This window comes from Castor canadensis, chromosome 3 (assembly GCF_047511655.1).
Source record: "Castor canadensis chromosome 3, mCasCan1.hap1v2, whole genome shotgun sequence".
Lineage (NCBI taxonomy): Eukaryota > Metazoa > Chordata > Mammalia > Rodentia > Castoridae > Castor > Castor canadensis.
This window is the reverse complement of record NC_133388.1, coordinates 52179020-52189512: the sequence shown is the minus strand read 5'-3', so window position 1 is coordinate 52189512 and position 10493 is coordinate 52179020. Positions and strand designations below refer to the sequence as shown.

The following is a 10493-nucleotide window of genomic DNA, read 5'->3' as shown; positions in this document are numbered from 1 at the left end:
GAGTTCGAATTAATATAGATTATGGCTGTTTCTCCAAGTAGAAGCTGTTTGGTGAAGGGTATTTTTTCCCTAGAGAAAGATGAGCAAGAGGGAAGGGAAGGGGACAATGAAGGGGAGAGGATGAAAGGGAGGGAGAGGGAAAGAGAGAGAACTGATTGTCTGGTAATCACACATTAAGATGGTCTTAAGAGTCTGGCTTATCTGGAAACAGGAAGTTGGAAAGATAACATTGACATTCCATTTTAATCCCACCCCCAGCAGAGTCAAGTTTTTGTGGCATTTATCTTTGCTTAGAACTAAGAATGAAATGTGCAAGAAACGGGTTTTGTTTTTAAAATAGCAGCTGCTCAGCAACTGCTATTGTGCGCCTTTTGTTTCCAAGTTTTGGACAGATAGTGGCCAGGTGAGTATTTACAAGTGAGTATTTACAGGTGTTCTCCCGTTTCTTGGTGCTTTGATCACACAACAATCATTGCTGCTTTTCTTCTTATGCTTAAACTTGACTGTGCAATCACAAGTCTGTACTTCTGCCAAGGAAGTGGGATGGGAAATTATGTATGGCTGTGCTTGTGAGAGAGATACATGGAGGTAAATATGAAGGGTAACATCTCTTGCCGTATCGGAGGCTAAAGGTCTTTGGGTCGTTACTAATAACACTCTTTGAGCATAAACCTGGATGTCCTGTTGCACCTACTGACAGGGTCTTTTCTACATTAAGAGCTAATTTATTATGGTCTTTTCACACACACACACACACACACACACACACACACACACACACATGCACGCAATGTACTCCAAATAACATTCTCCCTACCCCTCTCCTTTTCCCCCTCAGCTCCTGCATGTGTCCCCCTCCCCATCAAAGAGTCCTCCTTTTGTGTTCTTGTCCTTTTATTTGGATCTAGATTCTGCACATGAGAGAAAACATGCAGTGTTTGTCTTTCTGAGTTTGGCTTATCTTGCTTAGCTAATGATCTCTAGTTCCATCCATTTTCCTGCAAATGACATGACTGCAGTCTTCTTCATGGCTGCATAGTACTCTGTTGTGTACATATACTGTTTTCTCTATCTGTTTGTCTGTTGGTGGATACCTATGCTGGTTCTATAGCTTGGCTATTGTGAATAGTGCTACAATAAACATGGATGTGCAGGTATCTCTATTGTATGCTGACTTAGATTCTTTTGGGTATATACCTGGGAACGGGATAGCAGGATCTAACAGTAGTTCTGGCTTTAGTTTTTTTAAGGAACCTCCATACTGATTTCCAAAGTGGCTGAACTAATATACATTCCCACCAGCTCGTGTTGAATTTTGCAATTCTCTATCAGATTTGGCTTTGTGCTCTACCTTAAAACTTGAGATCTGATTCTAAAACTAATTGAATTAAGTAAATATTTATATTTTAGTGTGTATATGCTCACTATTTTTTGTGCTTGGATATACTCACACAGTACACTTGTGTGTGAATGTGCATTGAGAGAATTGTAAACATACTGCATTTGCTGTTTTGTGATTTTCTTTTTCTACATAACATGTATCTCAAATATTTTCTGCTTCATTAAATGTTCTTTTAGAAGCACAGTAACACTCTGATATTATCCATATGTAAATTAGTCAGTCGCTAAATGTTGGGTATTTAGTTCTTTTTAAGGTGTATTGAAAATGCCTCTCTCATTGGGATAAATTTCTAGAAATTGAATGAGTTGGTCAAATGGTGTACACATTCTGACACACATTGCCAAAGAGCTTCTAATGGATTGATTCAGGTTGCACTCTTACTGCGTGCATGTCGGTTTCTCTCCATGCTTGTTTACGCTGGTCATTACGACTTCTTAAATCCTTAATCATTTCATAGACCACAAAGTATTTCATTTTTAGATTTTCAGTTTTGAGGTGTGTTCATCTCAATTTCTCTTTTTTGATTCCTAGAAACACTTAGTTCTTCCTGCTTAACTGTTGTTAAACAAGCCCTGCAATGTCTAAGTACCCTAAAAGATTGTGGGGTTTTGTTGTTGTTGCTACTGGAGTTTGAACTCAGAGCCTCACACTTGCTAGGCAGGCATTCTACCACTTGATCCACTCCATTAGCCCTTTTTTGTGTGGGTATTTTCGAGATAGGGTTTCTCTTACTATTTGTTCGTGCTGGTCTCAAACCTTGATCTTCTTGAACCCTGCCTCCTGAGTAACTAGGATTACAGGCCTGAGCCACTGTTGCCCAGGAGTACACTAAAAGTTTTGTGCAGAAGTTTAAAGCTGTGGTTGAGTAGAGAACTCACGGTTCCATGGATGCTCAGCTGTGAGATTTCCCTGTAATAAAGACAGGCTGCTTCTTTGGTAATATAAAGTGCCTATCTTGTATTATTTCTTAACACAGATCTTAGAGATCTATAGTATAATCAGATCAGCTCGATGGGAAATTGGGCAGGGATTTATTGGGCCACCAGTTGAGGAGGCATGTATGTGAATTCAAGGCTATAGAAAACTCAGTTGAGACTGGGATTGGATAGCAACCTTGAAAAGGAACAAAACACCCATCTGAATGCATTTCCAGTTCCTACTTTCATCATAGGCCTTTGACACTTACATACGCTCACATGCTTTTCCAGGAATGTCCAGGAAAGGTGGTCAGCTGTTTCTGTACCATACGCAAAGCAGAGGCCTCTTGAGGTCAGCTCTTCCCTTCCTGATGTTTCTGCTGAAGCCTAAAGGATGGGAAGAGAACTCATTATTCATTTCTGTCAAATAGTGAAATCATTGTAAGGTCACTAGACAGTGCACACATACTCTTTAACAGCCAGAAGATTTTCACCTTTGTTAGAGTCGTGCTCTATCAACCTGCAGACCTCTAACAGGAATCAAAAAGAAGTCTAGAAGACAGGCCACTACCAACATTGGATAAAAAGGAAATACTTCTTGCCCTTATCCTACCATACCAGCTCTGGTTGCTTTCTTTTATCATTCCCTATTTCTCCAGCAAAAGCAGTTATTCCCTCTCTGTGTTCTCTTATGCTTCTCTTCTCTATTTTGGCACCAGTGTACTTTGTAATACTATTTCCACCAGTCTGATTTGCTCAGATACTGTGCTGTGAGCCTCTTTCCAGCAGGCATCAAGCCTTAGCCATGTTTATACCTTTAGGTCCTAACTTCTGTGTCCAAGGACCATATAGACACCAATGTGCATGATTTTTAGTGGTAAGGTTATCAGCCTTTGGCTACTTATAGTGTTGACCAGAGGGTAGATTAGAGCACTGGGAGATGTAGACTTTGCTGGTCTGAGTAGTTTAGGGACTCTGCTGCATTTCACCTTAGACTCAAACTTTGCATCCCATCTCAAACCCTGAGACTGATTTTTTGGCAACCAGTTTTCTCATCTTTGTCACTAATGAAATCTTACATGGATTGTAATTTTTTAAAAAAATCTCCAAGAGAAAGTTTTAATATTAATAATGGGAAAGGAGCAGACATCATGAGAATCTGGTTTAAGAGAGTGTGCAGGGATGACTTTTAGTTGATCTGGAAGCTCAAAGGAGGAGAAAGGGATTATTACAAGGAAATACAAGCATTTCTGCTATAATGAGATGGTTTTCTTTTAAACACCCCAAAGTAGCCCTGAACAGGGTACCTCTTAAATCAGCAAGGGAAATCCAAGTGATACCATCAGTACTATGTCCTTAGTTCCTGTTAGGAGAGCAATGGTGGGGGTGGAGGGGTGCCTTCTGTGTAAATTCTGAATGTTTCATTTTAGTGTACTGAGGAACTATCTTTACTAGTTCAAGTAAGCAGTAAAGTGACTTTATAATGCAAGAAGAATTTATTTTGAAATAGATAAGTAATTTTAGTTTGAATTTGCTCAGTCCAACAAGACTTCTTTGCTGAATTCCATAAGGTTTTCGGACGCTGATCGTTTTCTGTTAAAAATAACCAGACTCTGAGCACATAGAAGGTAGTCAATAGACACAGGTATTTATTTCAAAGTCACACACATACAGGTAAAAAAAAATCACTTGAACCCATGGTTCACGTGGTAAAGCGCCTGTCTAGCAAACGTGAGGCCCTGAGTTCAAACCACAGTACTGTCAAAAAAAAAATTAATTTTGGTTAGAAAGTCCAAATAAGTATGATCCTCATGAAAACTATATGTAAAACTTAGTCTAGCTTTCATTTTCTATGGCCCATTAGAAAAAGCAAGTTTGGGGAGTTTTCTGATCATTTGACTGGGAAAATAAACCATAGGAGGCAGGCAACTTTTGTCTCAGTGTTTACTTGTTATTTTGAGTGAAGAATTCTTACCTCACATCAAATTACACAGGCAAAATCTCTGTTCCTCTGAGGATAGCGATTGCGTCAGTCACTCTGCGTGTGTTTCTTATTGTGGCTGATAGACTATTTAAACATATTCTAGTTTCTTTCCACTTTTGCCATGTGCTTTGCTTTTTGGCTCAGGTTTATACAGTTACTAAATTGTAACTGTGATTTTGCACCTCTTGTTAGTCTGTCAGCTTTGTTCATACACACAATCTCACTTTGGAGGGGTCAGTTTTGAGTTCTCATTTTCACAGTTGCAACCCACCATAATAGGAACTTTATATGCTCTTAGAGATTCTTTTGAGCAAGGGGGACAGGAGAGGGGGAAAGGAGAATGAGAACAGGTAGAGTTGGTAAAAGATAACAGACAACACCTGATTTATTTAATAGGTCTTTGTCACTTTTAAGCCAGAGACATCTACTTTTTAAGAGAAAAAAAAATGCTGATTTAACTAAATAGTGGATTGAATCTATCCCAATTCATTTCTGATTGACTTTTCTTTGTGCTTTAGAACTGTCCCCCACCCTCATGGGCTGGCCTTTGGTCTCTCAATTAAAATATCATTTTTCAAAGGAAACAATATAGAACAATTCTTTGTGTTTTTGTAAGATTTGGTAATGAATTACTAGTTATGGGCATAGGCTGTTCACAAACTGTGGGAGAAAATGAACTGGTAGATTTAGAACGGGGAGTAGGATTTGGTTCTCCCCTACCAACGACAGGAGAGCTTGAACTCTGTGTTTTAAATGGGCTAAATAAGTTATGCTGCATCTGTATTATGGGATATTAAGCAGGCTTTAAAGAACAATGTGAATACGTCAAGTTGGGGTAGAACACTCAGAGATCTCAAAGACCAGGCTGGATGTGGGTTGGGGGCTATGGGAACCTGTGGTTCCACAGAGAGTGGCATCAGAGGTAACAGTCACCACACAGGTCCTGTTTCTGATGGGTTCCATGTGTACACTGGATAGTGTTGTTGGATCTTTTCAGTTGTTTTAAAAATGGGAAAGGGCTGAGGGTGTGGCACAGTGTAGAGTGCATGCTGAGCATGAGGAAGGCCTTAGGCTCCAACCCAGCACCCAACTCCCCACCATGGGCTTTTATATGTTGAAAACAAATTCAAAAAATTTCAAAGGATTTGTGCACTGTGGGTTACTTGTTTGCAACTTTTGGTCTCTATATATTGACCTGGAATGTCTGAGACAAATTATTAAATAAGGAAAAACAAAATAAATAAATAACCAGTTATGGGTATTCTGGGAGTGTGATACAGAGCTTGCACAAGACCTTGGGTTCAATCCCCAGCACTGAGAGGGGGGGAAAAAAAGCAACTCATATTATAGAATAATATTGTATAATATAATCTCATTTAATAAAATGAAACAGAACCAGACACCTTCCTCCATTCCATATGGATTTGTGGTTGGTGATGCCTGGAAGAAGGTCCCTAAACCCCTCCAAATGCTGACTTGTCTTTACCACCAAGGAGGGAGGGACACTGTGTCTCTATTTTAGGGGAGCAGATTGGGGTGGTTAAGAGAAGTTTTTGCTTTTATTCTCTAGAACTTTTTTTTTTCTCTTGAAAATAATTTTATTTTACATAAAGCTTCCATGAAAGGAAAAAAATTAAATAACAAGTAGAAAAGTTTAATATATATTTGTTGTTTCATATTTTAGATAAAGTTAAATGCCAGATATGCTTCCTACTCCTGTTGATTAGTTAGCACTGACATATCAACTTCAAATAGTTAGAGTCTACCAGGTCATGGTCAGTCCATTCTTCCTCCTCATGTTTGGATTTTTTTGATATATAATCATCATCTTCATAGCCTTTCCTCTTCTTCGTAACTACATTAAGTCCAAGCTCAGCAGAATGACATCGCTCCAATTTCTGCTTCAGAATAGCAACTTCTTCAGATCTGGGTGGTTCATACTTTTTTACTAAGTTTCTCATGCTTTTCATTATATCCAGTAACTGTGACAAACAAGTTCTGTTTTCTTTCAGCATTAGACTCTCTGATAAATAACTTTCCATAGTAATTCCAGCCCTGGAGGCACTAGATAAAATGGCAGTCAGGGCAATTTGGGAAGGCGTGTATAAAAGGTAAGCATCCGTCAACGCAATTCTATTAAGAAAGTCATCAGCCGTTTTCCTTAAAAATCTCTGGATTCTCCAACATGGGATAGCGAGTCTTTATATCAATGAGGAAGCCTTCAAATGGTCTATAAGGATTGTGGACAATAAGGTGAAAATTAAGCTGCTGTATAAGGAGTAGTTCATATTCCAAAATCTGTTCCAGTGCCTTCTCCTGTCCCAGAGGGCTCTCCCGAAGGTTTCCAACAAACTGGGGACTAGACACATTGAATTCATCTACTTTGCAGGCCAAAAATGCACAAGTGAGCATTATTATCCGGGGGTGATATTCCATTACTGAGTTACTAAGATAAAAACTTTTGAAATACATACAAGCTGTACCCACAACAGACCATGGCATTGCTGGCTTCAATACTGAACAGAATTGCAATAATCTTTTCTCATAGTATTTGCAGAGCGTCATTTCTTCGTAGGGCTCAAGAAAGACAGGATCATTTACACGAACCTTCCCGTTTCCCACCGCTTTGCGCTTGAATTTGCGGTTGGCGTCGGCCCGCAGTCGCTCCAGCTGCTCCTCACTTGCGGAAGTCCAGGGCCGCTTTTGGCTGCTGTTGTGGTACATCGGGGACCAGGCCAGAAATCCTAGAAAAACAATAATAAGAATACAGCAACACCCGGGCGGATGCCGTGGTGTCTGGCCGGAGCTCTATAACTTTTGTATTTTAAAATTTGTAAACATGCTTTCATATAGTGCTTATTTAGTTAAAAGCCATTTAAACTGGGTTTCCATATTCAATTACCAAAGTTTTTTTTTTTTACTTGTCTTGTAAAAGACAAGAACAAAATGGGACGAGAGAATGAAAACATTTTGGGATGTACTTACCTTTTATAGTCATAGCATAGTCTCATTCACACTAATAATGTGACATTGACAGGCTTTTGAAAGTCATTGCTGAAACGGGAACATGTCCAGGTACTGTTGGAATAATTTTATGATCCCAAAGGAATGTTGGAAGTTGGGTCCTTTTCGATAGCAATGTATAGTATTATTTTATACTGGTTTTCTTTTTTCGTGGCTAACTTGACATCTCAAGGGGCACTAAGCATGTGCTTGTCACTTTGACCACGTTGTGATGCTGAGGTCCTGATTCTTCCTTTTGGTCCATGGTGTCAGAGACTTCTGGCGAGTGCAGCTGTCTTGGGAATGTGTGCTGCTGAGCGAGCACTGGATGGATTAATCATTGCTAGCTCATCACTACTACTGGGATGACACCTCAGAGTAAATAGCCTGCTAGATGTTGATGGCTCCTTAATTGTACATTTAAGGCCTATACACTGAAAAATTAGCTGAAAAAGTTAATATCTATTTCCTAAAAAGAAAAAGAGAAAACAGAAGGAAGAAAAAAAAAAAAAGGAAATAGCCCTTATCATTTAGATGAAAAAAATAGTTGGGGGAGTAAAACTATTTCTTGCCAATATGAGCTATAGAAAATGGAAATGCCAAATGTGTTTTCTTACCTCTGCGTTTTTCAATTGTCCATATGCTACAGCGCTTAAAATTGAATGATTCATAGACAACATGGTGAAATGCTATGTAAGTTCATGCTGTATGTGAACTCTTGTAAATTGCAGTGCTGACATGAACTCAAAACCTTCACTGTTGCAATTCATTGTTTGAAAACACATGTTTCAGTCCAGAACGGCAACGCCTCCCTACACAAAAGCTGCTGCTCCGAATCCACAGTAGAATTGGGGATTTAAAAAAAAAGAAAGAAATCTCCTCCCAATTAAATGCTTAAATAATGTTACAGCCGTTCCTCTTCTCTTGTTATCAGCTTGTACCATGGAATTCCATTTAGGCCATTCCCCAACTAAAAGTGGGGGGCGAAAAAAAACTTGAATGAAAGTGTACCATTCAAAAATGTTACAAATGAACTGGCGGAGAGAAGGAAGGTCATTTCGTTACCAGTGCTAACTGAAGAAGGAGGAATAAAAGAACGTTGTTGTAGCGTTGCACTGTTCACCCTCCATCCTAATGCAGTTGTGGGACTTGGTAAAACTGGCGCTTTATCTGAAATGAGCTGCAGTAGGGTGCAGCAGTGAAGTGTTTCCCAAGAACAGGCACTCCATTATTTTTTGCAGAGATTACCTGCTTCCAGGGAAACCTATACGGAACCCTTCCTGACCCGTTTGGTATTGTGAAATTGATAACCAGTCACACTTTCCAGCCTCTTATCTTGCCTTCTATGGGATAATCTTTTCTTCTGGATCTTAATTCTGCTAATAGCACCCTTGACTGGCTGCCAGACAACAAACACAGGCAGGTGAAAAATGAATGGCTCCAGCCTGACCGCTGATAACTTCCAAAGGCTTTTTATTCTCAGAATTCCCTCCAAAAAATACAAAATGACAGGATGCCTGTCAATCGCATTCTTCTTGCTCTGCTCTGCAGTCCCCTGCCCTCCCCCACAAGCCACCTCCCTTCTTAAGGTTTAGGCCTGAACGTCTCATTCATCTCTGTTCTATTGACTTTTTTTTTTCTTTCTTTCTTTCTTCAGTGCAGTTTTACTTAAAAGCTAGAAAATTCACAAGCATTTATAAAGTAAATGTTCTTTTTCTTTCTTAGTCCTAATGGGTAATCACTGTAAGCAGTTTGATGTGAATTATTCTAGACGTCTATATACACATACACATATACTTGTTTTTTTCTTTTTCTTTTTAATGGCAAAAAAAAATGAAACCAAGCTGTTCATCTTCTGTTCTTAACATTGAATGACAATGCTTTCTTTTTTGTGTGTGTTAGGGATTGAACCCAGGGCCTTGTATATGCTAGGCAGGCACCCTAGCACTGAGCTACACCCCAGCCCACAATCTTTTCTTAATAAATACAAATATTATTTGTCCTTACTCAGTGACTGTGAAATACTCCATATTACACACAATTGATTTATGGTACTGGGATTTGAACTCAGGGCTTTGTGCCTGTGAGGTAGGAGCACCCTACTATTTGAGCCACACCTCCAGCTCCACAATTGATTTAATCAATTCCCTATGAACAAGCAGTTTTATTGTTTCCAGGGTTTTTTTTTTTTTTTTGTATTTTACATGTAATACAGTTCTAACTTTATTTTCCTACTGCATTGAACCCTTTTGTATTTCACAGTTGTCCAAGAATTACTTCTGGTTGATTTTTAAAAATGCTCATCCTCTGTGTTTTGCTTTCCATGTTATTTGAAAAACCAGGAACCCATGACACCAGCAAGTTAAAGGTAGGGAGGGAGGAAATAATTTCCTATACAACTGGTGAAGGCATAGATTTACCTTCTGTGATTCTGAAGACTAATGTAGCTTAAAATGAACAAAACAACTGTGCACTACATATATGCAAAATAGTTTCAGAAAAAAACTTCCTGATTTATTATCTGTGGAAATGTGTTACACAATTCTTAAAAAAAAAAAAAAAAGCCAGAAGTTTTATTCCATGAAATCAGTATACTGCATTGTATAGAACTTAAATTCTGAAAAGTGCTGAAAACAGCTTACTGCCTTCTTGCAGGGGAATCTGGAAAGCCTATAGCGCAGGCAACAGGGGAGAGGAATAACTCGTTTGCTCCCGAGTAAAATTTTTGCCCTCCTAAAAGATTCTCAATGGTTCTGTGACTCTCAGACCTGGGTGCTGTATCTCACGATGTAGTGAAATCAACTCAGAATAAGACTCATTTGGTACCAAAGCAGTGATGTAGGTGGCATTTGACCAGATGATTACAAGGTAAGTCCTACTAAGGGGGCCTGGCATGATTAGCCTTGCTGGAATATATAAAAGTATCAACTGTTCCTTCAGGGAAATTATTTTAATAGATAACAGTATGTTGTACAATGTTTCATCAGTGATATTTAGATCTAAATTAAGAGCAGTTGTGAGATGGCTTGCCGATTTTTCTTGTGATAAAAGGGAAATAGTTCAAGAAATACAGACCAGATGTTATCTTAATCCAGACCTCATGTAAAAAAGCACACTATGGAACAGTAATAATAGTTCGTTCTACCTGGTTTTAATTTTCCTCCTCTCAGACACCCCCTGTAAAAAA

The 10493-nt window shown here is 38.9% G+C and overlaps 1 pseudogene; it reads right to left on the bottom strand.

Annotated features, from left to right (window-relative positions):
* Window positions 1-6030: 6030 nt before the first annotated feature.
* LOC109701383 (cyclin-H pseudogene) lies at window positions 6031-7027 on the bottom strand (annotated as a pseudogene).
* Window positions 7028-10493: the final 3466 nt, after the last annotated feature.